The following is an 18978-nucleotide window of genomic DNA, read 5'->3' as shown; positions in this document are numbered from 1 at the left end:
CACTGGAATCATAAGATACAAATAACACATTTATATTAGTGGGTAATCTACTGAGTTCAATTGAAAAATTGACTCATCTTGAAAGTATAGTCCACTCTGAGAACTTATAGCATAGCAAATGGTGTACATTCTTTAATCAAACACTATCTGCTTCAATAAGCCACAACACAATTATGTTGTCTAGCAAACCACCCAAAACGGTGTAGAGTAATAAGTGTTTCTGGCTAACACATCTAAAAGTCAATTGAGGTTTGGCTGACCCAGCCTGGCTTTGGGAGGGCTTGGCACCAAATATCTCTCATCCTCCTTGGGCTACTTGTTACACAAGACACGCTCTTCTCATGGTGAAAGGCAGCAGTTCAAGAAAACAAGCCCGGTTATGCAAGCTCAGTTCAAGCCTCTGCTCAGGTCATGGTCACTAGCATCCTATTAGCCAAAGCAAGGCATATGGGCACGACTAAATTCCAGGGGTTAGGGAATATAGTTTTCTCATCAAGGAGTGGGACAAAGGTGAATATTTGCAGAACAATCATCTAATCTACCATACCATCTGAATTTAAAACTGTAATTTTTGTTTTTATAAAAGTATTATTCAGTATGTTGTCAAAGGGCTGCACTAGTGCAAATAGTTGATTCAACACAATTTCACAAATATTCATTGAATGTTTTTTATTTGTTGGGCACTATGTTAACTACCTAAAATTTAGGGATGGATAAGACATAGTCCCTGCCTTCAGGAATCTCAGAGACAGAACTGTAAACAAAATAAAATTGGATGTGATGAATGCAACAAAAGCCTTTACAACTCTCTAAGGTTGGGTTGTTGACATTTTATACAGAAGAAACTGATACTCAGAAAGATTAAATGATTTGTCCAATATTATATAACAGGTCAAACTGAAATTAAAATTTCAGTTCAAATTTGGGAGCAGGAACTAAAACCTTCCTATCATTCCACATAACCTTCCCCTGAAAGTGAGCACAGAGGTGATCCAGTCTAATACCTCACTTGATACTGGGCTCTTGGTATCTGTAAGGTGACATAATGCCAGTATCTTGGTGAATTGACCCCAGGATAACAGATGTAGAATGAATTACATATGCTTTCCCCTGCTCCATAATTCTACTCTTTTTATTTTGGTTAGATTTACTTAGATTGCCCATCAAACTAATCTTGATAATAATATTAAGTAGTAAGTCAGATTTGCATACCTCTTTTGGGCTAAGAGAGATCTGAGATGCTGGAGGATGCTTTAGTCAGGCTGCATATTTTTAAAATATGTGAGTCACAGGCAATAACTCTTTAGTGGATAGAACTTTTGTTAATATAAATGATTTTGATGACAAAGGTATAAATTGAACAGACCATTATGTCCTTCATTTCTGAGAAGTAAAATGTCTGTGGTCAGTAATCAGGTATCCTTAGGGTTAGTGTGTAAGTATAATTATGCCTTTCAGCTCTATTAGCCACTGTGAAGCTATTACTGTAATGTTTTATTTTAATATTTTCTTAATGTGTATCATAACAGTTTCAATATAAAATGGCTCTTCATATTTGTTCAGAAGAATTTTCATGAGTTTGAAGAATATTTGCCATAACCCTAGTAAGGCAAATTATAGGTACCATATTATTGTTTCCATGTTAAGAAAGAGAAACTGGAGAGAGAAAGAAAATATGCACTTAACTTGGGTAAAGTACCAAGTCACTCGAAAAGTCAAAGATAGGACTGGAGTCTAGTTATTACTAGCCTGGATAGTAGATTTTTGGTTCTTGAAACAAAAGTTTTAGGGAAGTATTAAGGGCACAAAAATAAACTCAACCTCTAAGGCTTAATTTTGTGTGTCTTGTCAGAAAAAGATTGAATCATCACATTTAAAGCTGGGGCAAAAAACCAGGATAATTACGAATATTAGAAAGGGTTCAGAGGCTTGGTGAATCACAATATTTCTGTGCTATCATTTTATACTAAAGGATATTTATGTTCCGTTTATTTTTTGCAGTGAGTTTCACGTTGTTTGGGGTTGATTTCAGTATGCTCCAGTTATGCTTAGGGTAATACTAAATGACAGTGTTTTGTTACCTGAGTTCTCCCTCTTCTTTCACAACTCCCAAGCTTGAAGGATCGCTTCCATGGACGCTCAGTATTGAAAGTGTGTCTCAGTATTGAGGGTTTCTTTCTCAAACAATCCCAGTCAAAGCTGCATAGCTTGCTTCCCTTTCCTGAGGCCTGAGCACTGGAACTGGGCTGGACTGGACCTGTTCTTCAGGTAGTTTGCGACATTAGATGTGTTAGAAAATACTTTTTTTTTTTTTTTGAGACGGAGTCTCGCTCTGTCACCCAGGCTGGAGTGCAGTGGCGCGATCTCGGCTCACTGCCAGCTCCGCCTCCCACGTTCATGCCTTTCTCCTGCCTCAGTCTCCCAAGTAGCTGGGACTACAGGCGAGCACCACCACCGCGCCAAGCTAATTTTTTGTATTTTTTAGTAGAGACGGGGTTTCACCGTGGTCTCAATCTGCTGACCTCGTGATCTGCCCGCCTCGGCCTCCCAGAGTGCTGGGATTATAGGTGTGAGCCACCGTGCCTGGCAGAAAATACTTTCAATAGACCTCTACAGAAAATAATGACAAGAAAAATATATACATCATTCCTAACTTTAGGTCCAGATACTCAGAGAATAACATTTATTTACAGTGGGCAAATACCCTTAGAGAGCTTTAGGGGCTGTTCCCACCTGTGTGCTTCTGATGCAGAAACAGATTCTCAGGTGTTTTATCTTCTGAAAGGAAATTTGTTTACACAAAAGGGAGGTGAGGAGATGGCATGAGATTTTAGAATCACTTGTCTATGAACCTATATGAGCAGACCACTGGCATAAGAAACTAGATCTATTGGGAATTGATATACTTCTTTTTAATTTTTTGTCTTATTTCTAAAGAGATAAGTGGATGGAAGAACTTTTTGACCCTCTTCCTTAGGATGGGAAGGTAAACATCCTCTCATGATGGGATGGATTATTTGGAAACCAGTCAATTAAAGAGAGCAATTTGAGATGGGAACACTCAACCTATTTTCATGCCAATTATGGATCCTTCCTCATGGCTGTGTTTAAAAATTTCCTCAGCCTGCTTGGAAGCGCTGGCATTTATCAATTTAAGCATTTCCGTGACATCGGTTTTGTATGTCTACATCTGAATTTCACAAATGCTTTTAGCTAGAAGGTATTTTTTCCTGAATATTTAAAAAAGGTCAAAATAGCAAAAGTTTACAAGATCATTTTCTGTTTTTTTTTTTTTTTTCTTTTGGTAAAACTAAACTGCTTCAGTGGTCAATTGCCAAATGATCTATTCTAATTAAATAATTGTTTTCTTAATTTTTCTATGGCTTTGAGGGTTATGTTTTTTTAAAAAAATTAAGTCCTATAGAAAACTCATATAACTTGCATTGAAATTTTTTGCAAACACATTCCTTTCTCCTTTAAAAATTCTTTCATGTTTCTCTCCTGTAGAGATTGAATTACTTGTATATCCTTTTTGTTTTAAGGCAGACTGTTCAATTTCTTTTAGTTTGTTGATTCAGTCATCACTTCTATTACAAGTATAACTCAACTAAACTTATTTTACTCTTTCCTCTCTTGATTTTGGGGAATTGAATCGATATTCTAATGCGTTTCTTTTCTGCGAGGGAGCCTTACTGTTCCTATGATGAAGATTCCTAATTTATTTGGACATCTCTAGATATAATTTAATTGCTTTTTGGTGGTTGAACTTTTTTCCTTTGGATAAACACCTATTCTGTGCCTTTCTCTTTATGTACTTTTCTTTATTCATGATTCAGATGGTATTGCTCAACTGTCTTAAGGAGAATTCAAACATTGCTCAGGTGAGATTCAGGTTTTTTAGTCCCATAATAGGGAAAGCAAAAATGATTATTAGATGAAGTGTATGCAAATGAAACCAGAAGTTGAGATGGATGGAGCTGATTTTATTTCTAAATGACTTCGGAATGCAGTATCAGGGCTAGAACCCAACTGGATTCCCTCTGATTTCAGATCCTAGATTTGTTTATTGGCTCTGTTGTCTCACTGGTCCTTTGACCAGGTTTGTCTTCTTCTGAGGGAGAACAGTAGCTGGAAACAAATGGAAACTAGTTTGCATCTTCCAGAAAAGATTTTGCCCTGCTAACTTTAGCTCCTTCCCCTAAGTTGTTAACAGTCTATTAGCATGCTGAAGGAAAGGCATTCAAGTTCTTCATCCTTAATGAATGAATTAATCAACACACATTACTACCCATTATGCCAGATACTGTGGGTATACAAAGATAAATACAAATAACACCTTCTGTTTATTGAGCAAACCCATTTCTAGGAACTTTTTTCATATCTTCTTTCTAATTTTCACAACCATCTTTCAAGGGAAGGATTGTTATCCCCATTTTACAATGAGTAAACTGGTATTCAGAGAGATGAAGTGACTTGCTCAAAGTCACACAACTAGTAAATAGCTGAGTTGAGATTTTTAACTCAGGTCTGATTGCAAACTCATTTTCATAGATCCTGCTCATTTGCTTTTTCATCTATGAATAGAACTTGATCTCTGCCTTTAGAAGATGACATGTACACAAAACATCACATATTGGATGATTCCATTTATATGAAATGCCCAGAATATGCAAATCTATAAAGACAGAAAGTAGTGTAAGGGCTGCCTAGGGCTGGGAGTAGGGGGGTAAGGAGTGACTGTTAATGGGTATAGGATTTCCTTTTGAGGTAGAAAAAATGTTCTAAAATTGTTTGTGATGATGGTTTTACAGTTTTGTGAATACACTAAAAATCATTCAATTGCGTAGTTTAAATGAGTGAATTCTATGGGATTATAGCTCAATAAAGCTGTGCTTGTATTTTTTCCCCCCAAGGTTAACAGTGTAATGAGGAAGATAGATCTATGAACAGCTAACATTTCCAGGGAACATAAAAACAAATATGAGCAATGCATTCTGGAAACTCAGGGGACGGTGTAGTTGTTAAGACCAGGAAACTAGGAGATGGCTTTATGGAACAGATGGCTTTGAAGCTGAATCTAAGAGCAAAATTAGAATGTTGGTAGGCAGAGAAGAGTGGAGGCTGAGAAGTCAGCATGGGCACAGTCAGAGGTCCACGAGAGGACTGGGTTTTTTTGTAAGAATGGCAAGTCATCCAGCTGGAAGGTGATGAAAGTTGAGTGAGGAACGCAGAGAGAAATGAGGTTGGAAAGCATCTGACTGGAGTGTCTTGAGTGCCATGCTAAGGAGCTAAACTTCATTCTATGTAATATGGGGTATCTTTTTCACAGGTGGAAGACAGTATTTTTTTAAAACTTTTATTTATTTATTTATTTATTTATTTATTTATTTATTTATTTATTTTAATTGAGACAGAGTCTTGCTCTGTCACCCAGGCTGGAATGCAGTGGTGTGATCATAGCTCACTGTAGCCTTGAACTCCTGGGCTCAAAGGATTCTCCCATTTCAACCTCCCAACTAACTGGGACTACAGGGACATGCCAGCCAGCCCGGCTAATTTTTTTATTTTTTGTGGAGACAGGATCTCACTTTGTTGCCCAGGCTGGTCTCAAACTCCTAGGCACAAGTGATCCTCTCGCCTCAGCCTCTCAAATTGCAGGAATACAGGCCTGAACCACCGCCACTGGCTGAGAAAGAGTATATTTTAAAATTAGATCCAAGTTTCTGTTTTTCTACATTAGAGATCAGAGATCTATTTTCAGCAAACCAACATCACCCATTAAATGAAGGTTGCAAATTTGAGGTTTCCTGATTTTGTTTTAATGTGTTTATAGTATATATTTATAAATTTCTTTGGGTTTCATAATTGTGTGTTTAAAAGGTAAAATAGTGTTATATGAATATAGATTTTTTTTGACACTTCCCTTTAAAGTGAGTTCATAATTTGCTTGAATAAGAAATATTTGTCTAGGAGATAGGATATTAATCAATGTCTCTTTCAAACTTGACCTGGTGAGCCCCATTCTGTAGTAAAGGCACTCTAGGTATCTTATTCTGCAGAACTGAGAATCTGTACCGAAAAATCTCAGCACCAATGCCTGTCACAGTAGAGCTTTTATATAACAATTAAATAGGAATTTATAGTTTGTTAATATAGACATAGAAGTAGGAAAATATGAACTATTAAATGAAAGTTTAAATAGTTGAACCTTGTGAAGCAATCACTAGGCATGATCTTCATGTTCATGTAGGATAGAATCTTTGCTGTGGATTTCATTTGATAAATTAAAATGTTTTTTACATTAAGTAATGTTGCTCTGGTTGCTGCTATAGGTAGTATAGGGAATAATGGCCACAACAACCAGCAGCTTTTCCTCCATGTGCACTCACTTGATTTAACTTGATTTAACTTTTTTTTTTTTTAAACGAAGTCTTGCTTTGTCACCCAGGCTGGAGTAAATGGTGTGATCTTGGCGCATTGCCACCTCCATCTCTCTGGTTCAAGCGATGTTCCCGTTTCAGTATCCTGAGTAGCTAGGACTACAGGTGCATGCCACCATGCTCGGCTAATTTTTGTATTTTTAGTAGAGACAGGGTTTCACCATATTGGTCAGGCTGGTCTGGAACTCCTGACCTCAGGTGATCCACCCGCCTCGGGCTCCTAAAGTGCTGAGATTATAGGCGTGAGCCACCGCTCCCAGCTGATTTAACGTTTTAACAGACTTACTTGACAGAAAAAATTGGAGGTGTTGGCTGACCATTTAACCCTCTGCTTTCCCCCCTGCAAAAAACCACAAGAGCTTCATTATTTTAGCTACCAGGCATTGGGCAGTAGTACTCTTTTTCTTTTTTTTTTTCATTTTGTTGTTTCAAAGAGATAGCAGTTGACATATCCTTGAATACAAGCTCAGAGTTCATTTTCTGGTGAAAAAGGAATTTTGAAAAATTCCTTTATTTTAACTGTACAAACTGTAGTATCATGATGCCTTTCAAAAGGTGCAAAAAGCAGAGTTAGCACACTTGGTCAAATGAGACCTCATTTGAATTTTTTAATATTTAGGAAACTATATTTTTAAAATTTCTTAAAATTTAAATTAAAATATTTTTTAAAATTCAAGTGTTATATGTCCTCTATTATTAACATTTAAATTAAAAGATTATTACAAATTCAATGAAGAAGGAGGCAAAAAGAAAGGGAGAGACATTTTATAATTACTTCAGTTTTTTAAAAAAATTACGTCTGTTATCTGTACTCGTTCCAATTGTTTTGATATATTTGACTTTCTTTTTGTTACTCTTCACCTCCTTCATTGTCTTTCCCCCTTTCTCTCATTTATTTCTCTTCTCTATTTACCATTTTCTTTTTTATTGCCTACTCTCTACTCCCTTTTCTCCCTTATTCTCTTAATGGATCATACTTGGGACTAAAGAATAATTAATAGAATTAATGTTTATTAAGGATGATTTAATGTAATTTATTAATCATTTAAATTGTAAGCAATTAAACTTTTAATATTTTTTTCTTTTTATGAGGATGATGGAGTTGAGTATGAGGGGTGGTAGATTCAGGTGTGAATAGTATATGCATGCACTTACTCTAATCTGCTTTATCTAAGAAAATAAAGTTTGAAGTTATTAATACTGTATACCTGTATCTTATGTTTCCTTTTTTTTTTTTTTTTTTTTTTTTTGTCGCCTCCTTCTCTATTTTGGTCCTGGCATGTAATGCTGATCTGCAGTTGAGATTATATGAACTTAGTATAAATTCTACTTGAATATTTATACTGATCATTGTCTCTGACTCGAATTTTTTTTTTTTTTTTTGAGACGGAGTCTCACTCTGCCACCCAAGCTGGAGTGCAGTGGCGTGATCTTGGTTCACTGTAAGCTCTGCCTCCTGGGTTCATGCCATTCTCCTGCCTGAGCCTCCTGAGTAGCTGGGACTACAGGCGGCCGCCACCACACCCAGCTAATTTTTTGTATTTTTAGTAGAGACGGGGTTTCACCGTTTTAGCCAGGATGGTCTTGATCTCCTGACCTTGTGATCTGCCCGCCTCGGCCTCCCAAAGTGCTGGAATTACAGGCATGAGCCACTGCACCTGACCTCTGACTCCAATTTTAAAAGCAAAATTAGCATGCATGATTTGGCCTAACTTCTCCTGCCATTGGTGAAATAATCAGGAATTGAGAGAAATGTGTGTGAACACTCCTTTCTAAGATTTCAGCAATATTCTTGAGAAGCAGAAGCAGAGGCTCTTCAATCTCCTGGAATTATAATAACCTTCTCTCTTAGTCCATTTTGCATTGCTATAAAGAAGTACCTCAGGTTAGGTAATATATAAATAAAAGAGGTTTATTTCGCTCACAGTTCTGCAGGCTGTATAAGTAGGTTGCCACCAGCATCTGCTTCTGGCAAGGAACCTCAAGAAGCTTCCACTTAAAGTGGAAAGTGAAGGGGATCAGGTATCACATGGTGAGAGGAGGGAAGCAAGAGAAAAGAAGAGGTGCCAGGCTCTTTTTAACAATCAGTTCCCACACAAACTAATAGAGCGAGAACTCACTCATTAGCCAGAGGACGGCACCAAGTCATTCATAAGGGATTTGCCCCTAGGACCCAAACGCCTCCTACCAGGCCCCACTTCCAACACTGGGGATCAAATTTTGATGTAGGATTTGGAGGGAACAAATATTCAGGCTATATCACCTTCCTTTTCCTTCCAAGACTCACAGTTTGACTCTTTCCTCTCTTTTTGATCATTTGAAACCTCAAATTGTTTTACCAACACATTCATATTAATGCTCTTGCCCATAAAGGAAGTGGAATTATTATTTCTGCTTGTTGAGACTAAAGAACAGGTAGTGAAACCATTCTTGTGGTCATTGAGCAAATCAAGCCAGAATGGCCCTAAGCTGCACTCTGGGACTTTTGACCACTAACTGTCCAAAGGAGGAAAAAGGAGTATGTGTGATTCATCTTCCAGTGAATTCTCTGAGTGAAACATTCTAATGCTTTTGCCCATGCTAGTCACATACTTACAATTACAAGTACTAGGCTATATCTGAGACTTTTCCAGAGGCATTTATTCTGGAAGAGGGAGCTAGATTTTGTTATAAAAATATAATGAAGGCCAAGTGTAGTGGCTCATGCCTGTAATCCCAGCACTTTGGGAGGCCAAGGCAGGTGGATCACCTGAGGTCAGGAGTTTGAGACCAGCCTGACCAACATGGAGAAATCCTGTCTCTACTAAAAATACAAAATTATCTGGGCGTGGTGATGCATGCCTGTAGTCCCAGCTACCCGGGAGGCTGAGGCAGGAGAATTCCTTGAACCCAGGAGATGGAGGTTGCAGTGAGCCGAGATCGTGCCACTGCACTCCAGCCTGGGCAACAAGAACGAGACGCCATCTCAAAAAAAAAATAATTATATATATATATATATATGTAATGAAAAGCATTATAGATAGAGGAACTGATGGAAAATAATCATTTTACTAATGGGTGAGTTAAAGTGATTAAAGATAATTGAGATTGTGTATAGGTTTGGAAGAATATTCTTGAAATCTGTGAAGCTAGAAATTTTTTGTTAAGAAGAAATTTATTTTGGAAAAGCTTATTTATGACAGTGGAAAAGTCAGAGTTCAGATAATCAGACAGCATTATTGATAGCTTTGCTTTGTAAAAGTGAGTGGAAGAAAGGATGTCAAGATAGTCGTAGACTATCTATAGACTTCTATATGTAGAGATAGAAGAAAGGATGTCAAGGTAGCAGTCTCCCATTGAGCCATCCTCTACTTTCTGCTACAACATTCATAGAACAGAATTGATTAAAAAAAAAAAAAATACCAGCCACTAATAAGACAGTTTGCTAGCAACATCTTATGAGAAATTCCTCTAAAAACAAGATCAGGCCAGGTGCACTGGCTTATGCCTGTAATTCCAGCACTTTGGGAGGCTGAGATGAGTGGATCACTTGAGGTCAGGAGTTCAGCCTGATCAACATGGTGAAACCCTGTCTCTACTACAATACAAAAATTAGCCCGGTGTGGTGGTGTGCACCTGTAGTCCCAGCTACTTGGGAGGCTGAGGTAGGAGAATTGCTCGAACCTGGGAGGCAGAGGTTGCAGTGAGCCAAGATGGCACCACTACACCCCAGCATGGGTGACAAAGCGAGACTCCATCTCAGAAACAAAACAAAACAAAACAAAAAACAAAACCAAAAACAAAAAAACAAGATCTATGGCACCGAATATAGAACTCTAATTGGTAACTGACACAACTGTGCCACATAAAATATGGTGTATTAGTCAGGGTTTCCGAGAGGGACAGAACTAATAGGATAGAGCTGGGCGTGATGGCTCCTGCCTATAAGCCCAGCACTTTGGGAGGCCAAGGCAGGCGGATGACCTGAGGTCAGGAGTTTGAGACCAGCCAGGCCAACATGGTGAAACCCCGTCTCTAATAAATATACAAAAATTAGCTGAGTGTGGTGGTGCACACCTGTAATCCCAGCTACTTGGGAGGCTGAGGCAGGAGAATAGCTTGAACTCAGGAGGCGGAGGTTGCCATGAGCCGAGATAGTGCCACTGCACTCCAGCCTGGGCAACAGAGCGAGACTCTGTTGTCTCAAAAAAAAAAAAAAAAAAGCGAGTCTCAAAAAAAAAACAAACAAACAACTAATAGGATATATATATGTGTGTATAATATATATATGGTAGCTTATTCAGTATGAATGCACATGATCACAAGATCTCACAATAGGCTGTCTGCAAGCTTGAGGAACAAGGAGAGCCAGTCCATGTCTCAAAACTGAAGAACATGGAGTCTGATATTCGGGGGCAGGAAGCATCCAGCATGGAAGAAAGATGCAGACTAGAAGGCTGGGCCAGTCTCGCCTTTCCATGTTTTTCTGCCTGCTTTATATTCGCTGGCAGCTGATTAGATGGTGCCCACCATATTAAGGGTCGGTCTGCCTTTCCCAGCCTGCTGACTCAAATGTTCATCTCCTTTGGCAACACCCTCACAGATACACCTAGGATCAATACTTCGCATCCTTCAGTCTAATCAAGTTGACACTCAGTATTAACTATCACAAATGGCGAACTTACTATTGTAAAAAAAAGTAAAAATTTCTTTATCTCCCATGATCAGACTCAAAGATTCAGGGCCTATGACTAGAAAATTAAACTAGACTAGATTCAGGGCCTATGACTAGAAAATTAAAATGCTCTGATTTTCTGGTTCAGCCAAAATATTTCCACACCAACTATCTTACTTAAGTAAACTGCATGGTTTTTTGGGGATTAAAATCCTGTGGAATCTAATTTTTTAGGAAGTGTGTCAGTTCTCAGGACAATACTAATTATGTGTTTCTGATCCTCATCCTACTGCCCCTCCTTCAAAAGGCCTTGGTTACATTTTTTTTTTCTCTTTCTGCCTTCTATAAACTGGCTTACTCTAAAAAAGGGAACTCAATTTGAGCTAGGTGCCCGCCTTTGTTTCAGTTTAATTAAGAGAGAAGAGGTACTATGATGGTTAATACTGTCAACTTGATTGAACTGAAGGATGCAAAATATTGTTCCTGGGTGTGTCTGTGAGGGTATTGCCAAAAGAGATTAACATTTGAGTCAGTGAACTAGGAGAGGTAGACCCACCCTCAATCTGGGTGGGTACCATCTAATCAGCTGCCAGCGAGGCTAGAATAAAAGCAGCAGAGAAACGTGGAAGGACTGACTGGTTTAGTCTTCTCGCCTACATCTTTCTCCTGTCCTGGATGCTTCCTGCCCTCAAACAGCAAATTCCAAATTCTTCAGCTTTGAGACTCTTGGGCCTTCCACCATAGACTGAAGGCTGCACTGTTGGCTTCCCTATTTTTGATATTTTGGGACTCAGACTGGCTTCCTTGCTCCTCAGCTTGCCTCAGATGGCCTATTGTGGGACTTCACCTTGTGATCATGTGCATCAGTACTCCTTAATAAACTCATGTATGTATATATACACACACACATATATATATGTATGTATGTATGTATCCTATTAGTTCTGTCTCTCTAGAGAACCCTGACTAATACAGGTACTATGATACAATAGAGTCACAGGGGTTGAAAGTGAGACATCAAATACAAAGAAGGGGTATGGACTCTGCAGATACTCCAAAATGTGTCTACTTCAGGATTGTATTTTTTCAATATTCTACTAATTAAAGTTAGAGACAGGGTACTGGTCGTTTATAAAAAGAATCTACCTAAATTTAGAAAAGTTATAATAATTTAGGGCCTATGGGAACTGGAATTTGAGCTAGGTGAGAGCTGTGTGCTTGAGTATGTTCTGCGGCTGTAGACATAAAAGGGAACCTTAAACTGCGATGTGAAGAGTGAATAGTCCTACGTCTGACTGTATGACTGAGAAATTTCCAGAATTGATGAAAGCCATCAATCCTCAGATTGAGGAAACACAATGGATCCCATGCTAAAATTACACCGGACAACATTATAGCAAGACTACAGGACACAAAAGATAAAGATTTTAAAAACAACTAGAGAAAAAAATAAAAATATATAAATCAACATTCAAAAATAACTTAAAGATGCGTGTGTTTGGAAATTTAACTGTGAATTCAATTTTTTAAAAAGATATGGGGAATTTGAGACAAGCCTGGGGAACATGGTGAAACCTCGTCTCTACAAAAAATGCAAAAATTAGTTGAGTGTGGTGGTATGTGCCCGTAGTTCCAGCTATTTTGGAGGCTGAGGCGGGAGGATGTCTTGAGCCCTGGAGGTCAAGGATGCAATGAGCTGAGATCGTACTGCTGCACTCCGCCTGGGAAACAGAGTAAGACTGTCTCAAAATAATAATAATAATAATAAAGATATGGGGCAATCTAGGTTAGCTAATTCTTCTTAGGTGAGCTTTGGTTATTTGTGTCCTCCAAAGAATTTGTTCATTTTATCTAAGTTGAAGAATTTATTGGCATAAAGTTGCTCCTAATTTTCCTTTTAATGACTATAGAATCTGTAGTGATATTTCCTCTCTCATTCCTGATATTGGCAATTTATTTGTTTTCCCTTCTTTAGCTGATTAGCTAGAGTTTATTAATTTTATTGACTTTTTTCCCCATAGAACTGGGGTTTTTATTTTATTTCACTGGTTTTTCTTTACTGCTTTTTTGTGTTCCGTTTCATTGATTTCTATTTTTATTTTAATTCCTTTTTATGCTTATTTTGGGCTTTTCTTTCTCTCTTAATAGTTTCTTAAGGTGCAAACTTAAATCATGCGTTTTAAACCCTTCTGCTTTCCAAATACAAGCATTCTTACTATAAGCTCTTAAACCTCTGATGCCCCTAAAACTCCTTAGCTGGATCTAACAGATTTCAATATATTGTGTTGTTAAATCAAGGTTAGCCTAAAGCTGCCTCCTTACATATTTTAAGTTCATTCTAAAGGTTTCTCTGTTCATTGTGTACTGTAACAAGTGGAGGTGTAAACAGACCCAGCCTACACTTGTGCTAATTACTGAGTTTTAGCCAGTCAAACATAGCCAACTGTTTGAACCATGTTCAAATAAGGCAAACACTATGCTGTAGCCAATCAGAGTGTTTATCTTCATTCAGCTCAATTTCTAATTTCACTCATGGTTTGTTCTTTAGAAGTGTTGTCTAGTTTCCAAATATTTGGAGATTTTCTAAATGCATTTTTGTTATTGATTTTTAAATTTAATTTCATCGTGGTCGGAGAATATGTGTTGTTTCAATCCTTTTAAATGTATGGTCTTGCAGGTTAAATTGCGTTCCCTCAAAATACAAGTTTAAGTCCTAACCCCTCATACCTGTCAATGTGACTTTACTTGAAAATAAGGTCTTTGCAGATGCACATGTAGTCAAGTTAAGATGAGGTCATACTGGATTAGGGTGGACCCTAATCCAATGACTGTTGTTCTTGTGAGAAGAGAGAAATTTGGACACAGACACATACAGCAAGAATGCCATGTGATGGCAGAGGCAGAGATGGTAGTGACACACCTACAAAGCAAGGAACACCAAGGACTGCTGGTAACCACCTAAAGCTAGGAAAGAGGGCATGAAGCAGATTTTCCCTCAGGACCTCCAGAAGAAACCAACTTTGCCAATACCTTGATTTTAGACTTCTAGCCTTCAGAACCAGAAGACAACAAATTTATGTTGTTTTAAGTCACCTAGTTTATGGTATTTTGTTATGGTGGCCCTAGGAAATGAATATACCTGGTAAACGTTCCATGTGCATTTGTTAAAAAAAAAATGTATGCAGATGTTCCTCCTTAACTTATGATGGGGTTACGTCCCAATAGACCTATTGTGAGTTAAAAATATATTAAGTTGAAAATGTATTTAATTCATCCAACCTACCTTAAACGCACTCAGGACACTTACATATGACCACAATTGGGAAAATCACCTGGCAACAGAGTATGCTATAGAGTATTGATTGTTTATTCTTGTGATCTTGTCACTGACTGGGAGCTTTGGCTTGCTGCTCCTGCCCAGTATTGAGAGAGTATAGTACCGCATATCACTAGCCTGAGAAAAGATAAAAATTCAAAATTTGAAGTAGGGTTTCTACTGAATGTGTATGGCTTTTGCACCATCTTAAAGTTGAAAAACTGTAACTCAAACCATTGTAAGTCAGGGACCACCTGTATTCTGTGAATGTTGGATGGAGTCTTCTAAAAGATTAGTTAGATCAGGTTTGTTGATAGTGCTGTTTGAGTGTTCTATGTATTTCATGATTTTTCATCCACTTTCAATTATTGAGAGAAGGGTGTTGAAATCTTCAACTTTCACCGTGGATTTATTTATTTGTTTTTCCAGTATTATCAGTTTTTACTTCATGTATTTTGAAGCTACATAGGTGCAAAAACATTTAGAATTGTCATGTCCTCTTAATAGATTGCTTCCTTTATCATTAAAAATGACCCTCTTTATTCCAGCTATTTCTTTGAAATGCACTTTATCTGATATTAATACAACTATTCTAGATTTCTTTTAATGAGTGTTAGCATAGAAGATCTTTTTTCATTCTTTCACTTTTAACCCATCTGCTTTTTAAATTTAAAGTGGGTTTCTTATAGACAGCATGTAGTTATTTTTTGATGTTATCCAATCTGACAATCTCTGCTTTTTATTTGGTGTGTTTAGATCAATTATATTTAATATAATTAGTGATTGTTGAGTTTAAATCTATGCTTTTTGCCAGGTTTAGTGGCTCATGCTTGTAATCCCAGCACTTCGGGAGGGTGAGGCAGGAGGATAACTTGAGGCCAGGAGTTTGAGATCGGCCTGGGCAACATAGCAAGACACCTTCTCTACAAAAATAATACAGTAAATAAATAAATACCTCTATGCTTTTTCTGTTTATTTTTTAGTAATGATCATACTAAATTACACATTTTGGAAACCTGACAATTACTACAAGAAATTCGGAAAAAAGACATGTCTTTAAATTAGTTTCTTTTTTCTTTTTCTTTTCTTTTCTTATTTTATTTTATTTTATTTTTTTGAGACAGGGCCTCACTCTGTCACCTAGACTGGAGTACAGTGGTACGATCTCAACTCACTGCAACCTCTGCCTCCCAGACTTAAGTGAGTCTCCCGCCTCAGCCTTCTTGGTAGCTGGGATTACAGGCACGCACCACTACTGCCTGGCTAATTTTTGTATTTTTAGTAGCGACAGGATTTCACCATGTTGTCCAAGCTGGTCTTGAACTCCTGACCTCAAATTATCCATCTGCTTCGGCCTCCCAAAGTGCTGGGATTACAGGTGTGAGCCACTGTGCCCAGCCTTAAATTAATTCCTTAAATATAATTTTGACTGTGTATTCTTTTACCCTTTGATTCTTCAAAGGATAAACGGTTTCACAACTCATTATAGGAATAGTTATATACATTTTTAGGATTTTTGTCAAATTTGGGAAAACCTTGGTCAAATTAGTTTCATACATGATTTGTAAGATTTGGAAGAATTTTCTAAAGGGCTAGCTTCTAGTTCCAAACATTTCATATTGTTTTTCTTTGCCTCTTATGTATTTCCAGTGCCAAGTGCAGTGTTCATATCACTATATGTCCTCTGGTCATGCATTATTTTGTCACAATTCTGAGTGAATTGGTGTGGTGAAATGTTCATTTTACGAACATTTCTCCTCTACCAGTGCAGCAAGCAATAACTTAACTATACATGAAAGTGACTATGACCTACATAAAAATACTCCACTAAACCCAAACTAAATGAGTCCCCAACTCAACATCCCCTTAGAAGAACTCAAAAACCTGTTATACCAAATGTTTCTAGGAAAGTGTGATGGAGAGAAGTTGGAATAGTCTTAATGGTTGCATTTAAAGTATTTTACTTTTTCAAACTTTATAAAAACATGTGATTTGGAAATATATTATTGAGACAATAGAAACAGCCTGTGCAAGTGAGAGACCCTAAGCTTCATTAGCTTCATGGCAAATCTATTCAAGGGATGACTATTGTAGGGGCAAGTCTGAAATTCTTAGTAAGTCCTAGAAGGAACATTTAGCATAGATTATTGATACTTATGTTTAGAATGTTAGGCACTTAGAACCAGTAGTTGTCAGCTACAGGCTTAAGTACCATTTCTGGGTCAACAGGAAAAATCAGCGACTTCCTCTGTTCTTTAGTGTTTTACTCTAGACCACAGTCCCTTCTTACCCCACACCTTCTCCCAGGAACCTCATCTGCTCTCATCTGTTTAGTTGCCACCTATATGCTAATAATTCTCAAATCTAGCCCGATCTCTCTCCTGAACTTTAGACATGTATGTTCCACTGTTCATTGATATTCCTGCATCAACTAGAACCTTTTGTCTTTCTTTTCAACCTGCCCTGCCCTTACCTTCTGTGTTGACCAAATCAAAATGCTAAGAATTATCCATGGCTTCTTACTGTCTGACCTCACCCTACCAACTGCTGAGCACAGTGCCAAGCACATAGTAGATGTGTACTAGACTTGAGGTATTATGTTATAATGTTATAATCATAACAATAACTAAGTCCTGTTGGAGTTCATTCTAAGTATTTCTAATCCACCACTCTCCAGTCCTACTATTCTCATCCAGGCTACCATGCTGTCTCATGTGGATGGATTATTGCAATACTCTCATCTCTACCTCCTATCTCACCCCCTCCCCTAAAATTCATTGTCCACACTGAAACCTGAATGTTTTTTGAAAATGGAACTCTTACTTAGGACACTCTTCTGATGACTATTCTTCAAAGCCTTCATATTGTCCTGAGTATGAAGTTCTAACTCCTTTACCCCTCTTTCAAGGGCCTATACCAGGCCCAATCAAATCTCTACTCTCATTTCTTACCACTTCTCTGAAATGAACTCTGTTCTGGCCACATTGAGTCTTTCAGTTCCTCAAATTGCCATGCACTCAGTTCCCAGACCCTTTCACTTCTAAATTTCGATTGAGCACCAATCATAATGACTCTATCACCTGAATATTTTTTCCATGCCTCTCTCCCACTCCCACATTGCTGCCAGTCTGTTTTTCATCACTTCTTTATCTGTAATAACCTCCCAACTGATCTCTTCTTGATCCTAGCTTGCTCCTTTCAATTCTTTCTTCACTCTGCCAGCAGAATGACCTTTCAGAAACATTTTATCTTATCTCTCCTTTCCTTAAACACATTAATGGCATGTATCCCTACAACTTTTAGGAGAAAAATAAAATGTCTTAACAGATAGAGTCCTTTGTGATTTGGTTTATGTCCATCTAGATCTCTAGTTTCATCTTTTACCCCTCTCTCATACAGATCATTTCCCAAATTGAGATCCTCCAGTTTTCTAAATATCATGCACTTTCCTACCTCTGGACTATGCCACATACAGTTTCCTTTGTGCTTTTATAGCATCCTTATCACACATTATCTTTCCAACTAGATCACACACTTCTAGGGTTGTTTCTTTATATTTTTATGTGTTTTCTATAATATTTGTTTATTATTTTTACATTCTAACAAAATAAAAGAATTGTGAGGGAGCTATCCATTGAGGAAATTGGATATCCATTGAGGGAATTTAGCTGTAGAAGAGAAAAATGTGGTGGGATAAGACAGGCAACAAGTTGGGTTGTGGGTCACAATACCTGTTTTCAAACATCCAAGGGCTTTCTTGGAAGAGTTTAGATGTCCATCTGGTATAGATTTTAGGGAAACAGATTTCCTCTTAGTGTAAGAAAGTTGAACAGAGTTGTCTGAAGAGGGAATGGGCTGCTGGGTCAATAGGAGGTGAATGAATCACTTCTGGGTTGGTTTATTGGAAGGGCTGTCCCTGATACAGGGAGATTTCTGTTGAAAGAGGGAATTCAGCCTCTTCTGGAAGGTTGGCTCAAGTGGTCTGTGAGGTCTCTTCCATCCTTTGAATTTCACCATTACAAAAATAATGTAATAGCTTTCCACCCTTATACCCTGAAAACAGATTGACTTTACACTATTTAGAGGGTTCTGGTATAGCTAGAAGAGCACAGTCCCCTCTCAGAATTCAGTGTTAGTCATATCTTTGGTAAGAACTCTTTGATAGAGCCCTTTTCCTTCTTTGTGTTGTTCATCTTTTTTTTCTCATCAGTATCCCATTCCTGATGGTCAACACATGACAGAATAGTAGTAAATGAATAACTTTCTATGTGTTAGGACACAACACCTTACTCTGTCCTATATTATGTTTCTCTTTGTGCTTGAATTATCTACCCAGTTAGAATGTAAACCATGCCTTAAATTTGTATGTACCCCTCTGCAGCTTTAAATATGGAACTATGGAATTCTTACTAAAGATTATATTTATCTGTAGTAAAATTCCAGGTATAAATTAAACTGAATTGAATTTATGCAACAGGAAAACAGACCCAACAAATCCACCCTGAAATATTTTAGTGATCTATCAAGCAAAGGGATTAAAAGAGATTTTAAAAACCCCATGAACATAG

Source organism: Rhinopithecus roxellana, chromosome 18 (genome assembly GCF_007565055.1).
Source record: "Rhinopithecus roxellana isolate Shanxi Qingling chromosome 18, ASM756505v1, whole genome shotgun sequence".
Lineage (NCBI taxonomy): Eukaryota > Metazoa > Chordata > Mammalia > Primates > Cercopithecidae > Rhinopithecus > Rhinopithecus roxellana.
This window is presented reverse-complemented; position numbering follows the sequence as displayed.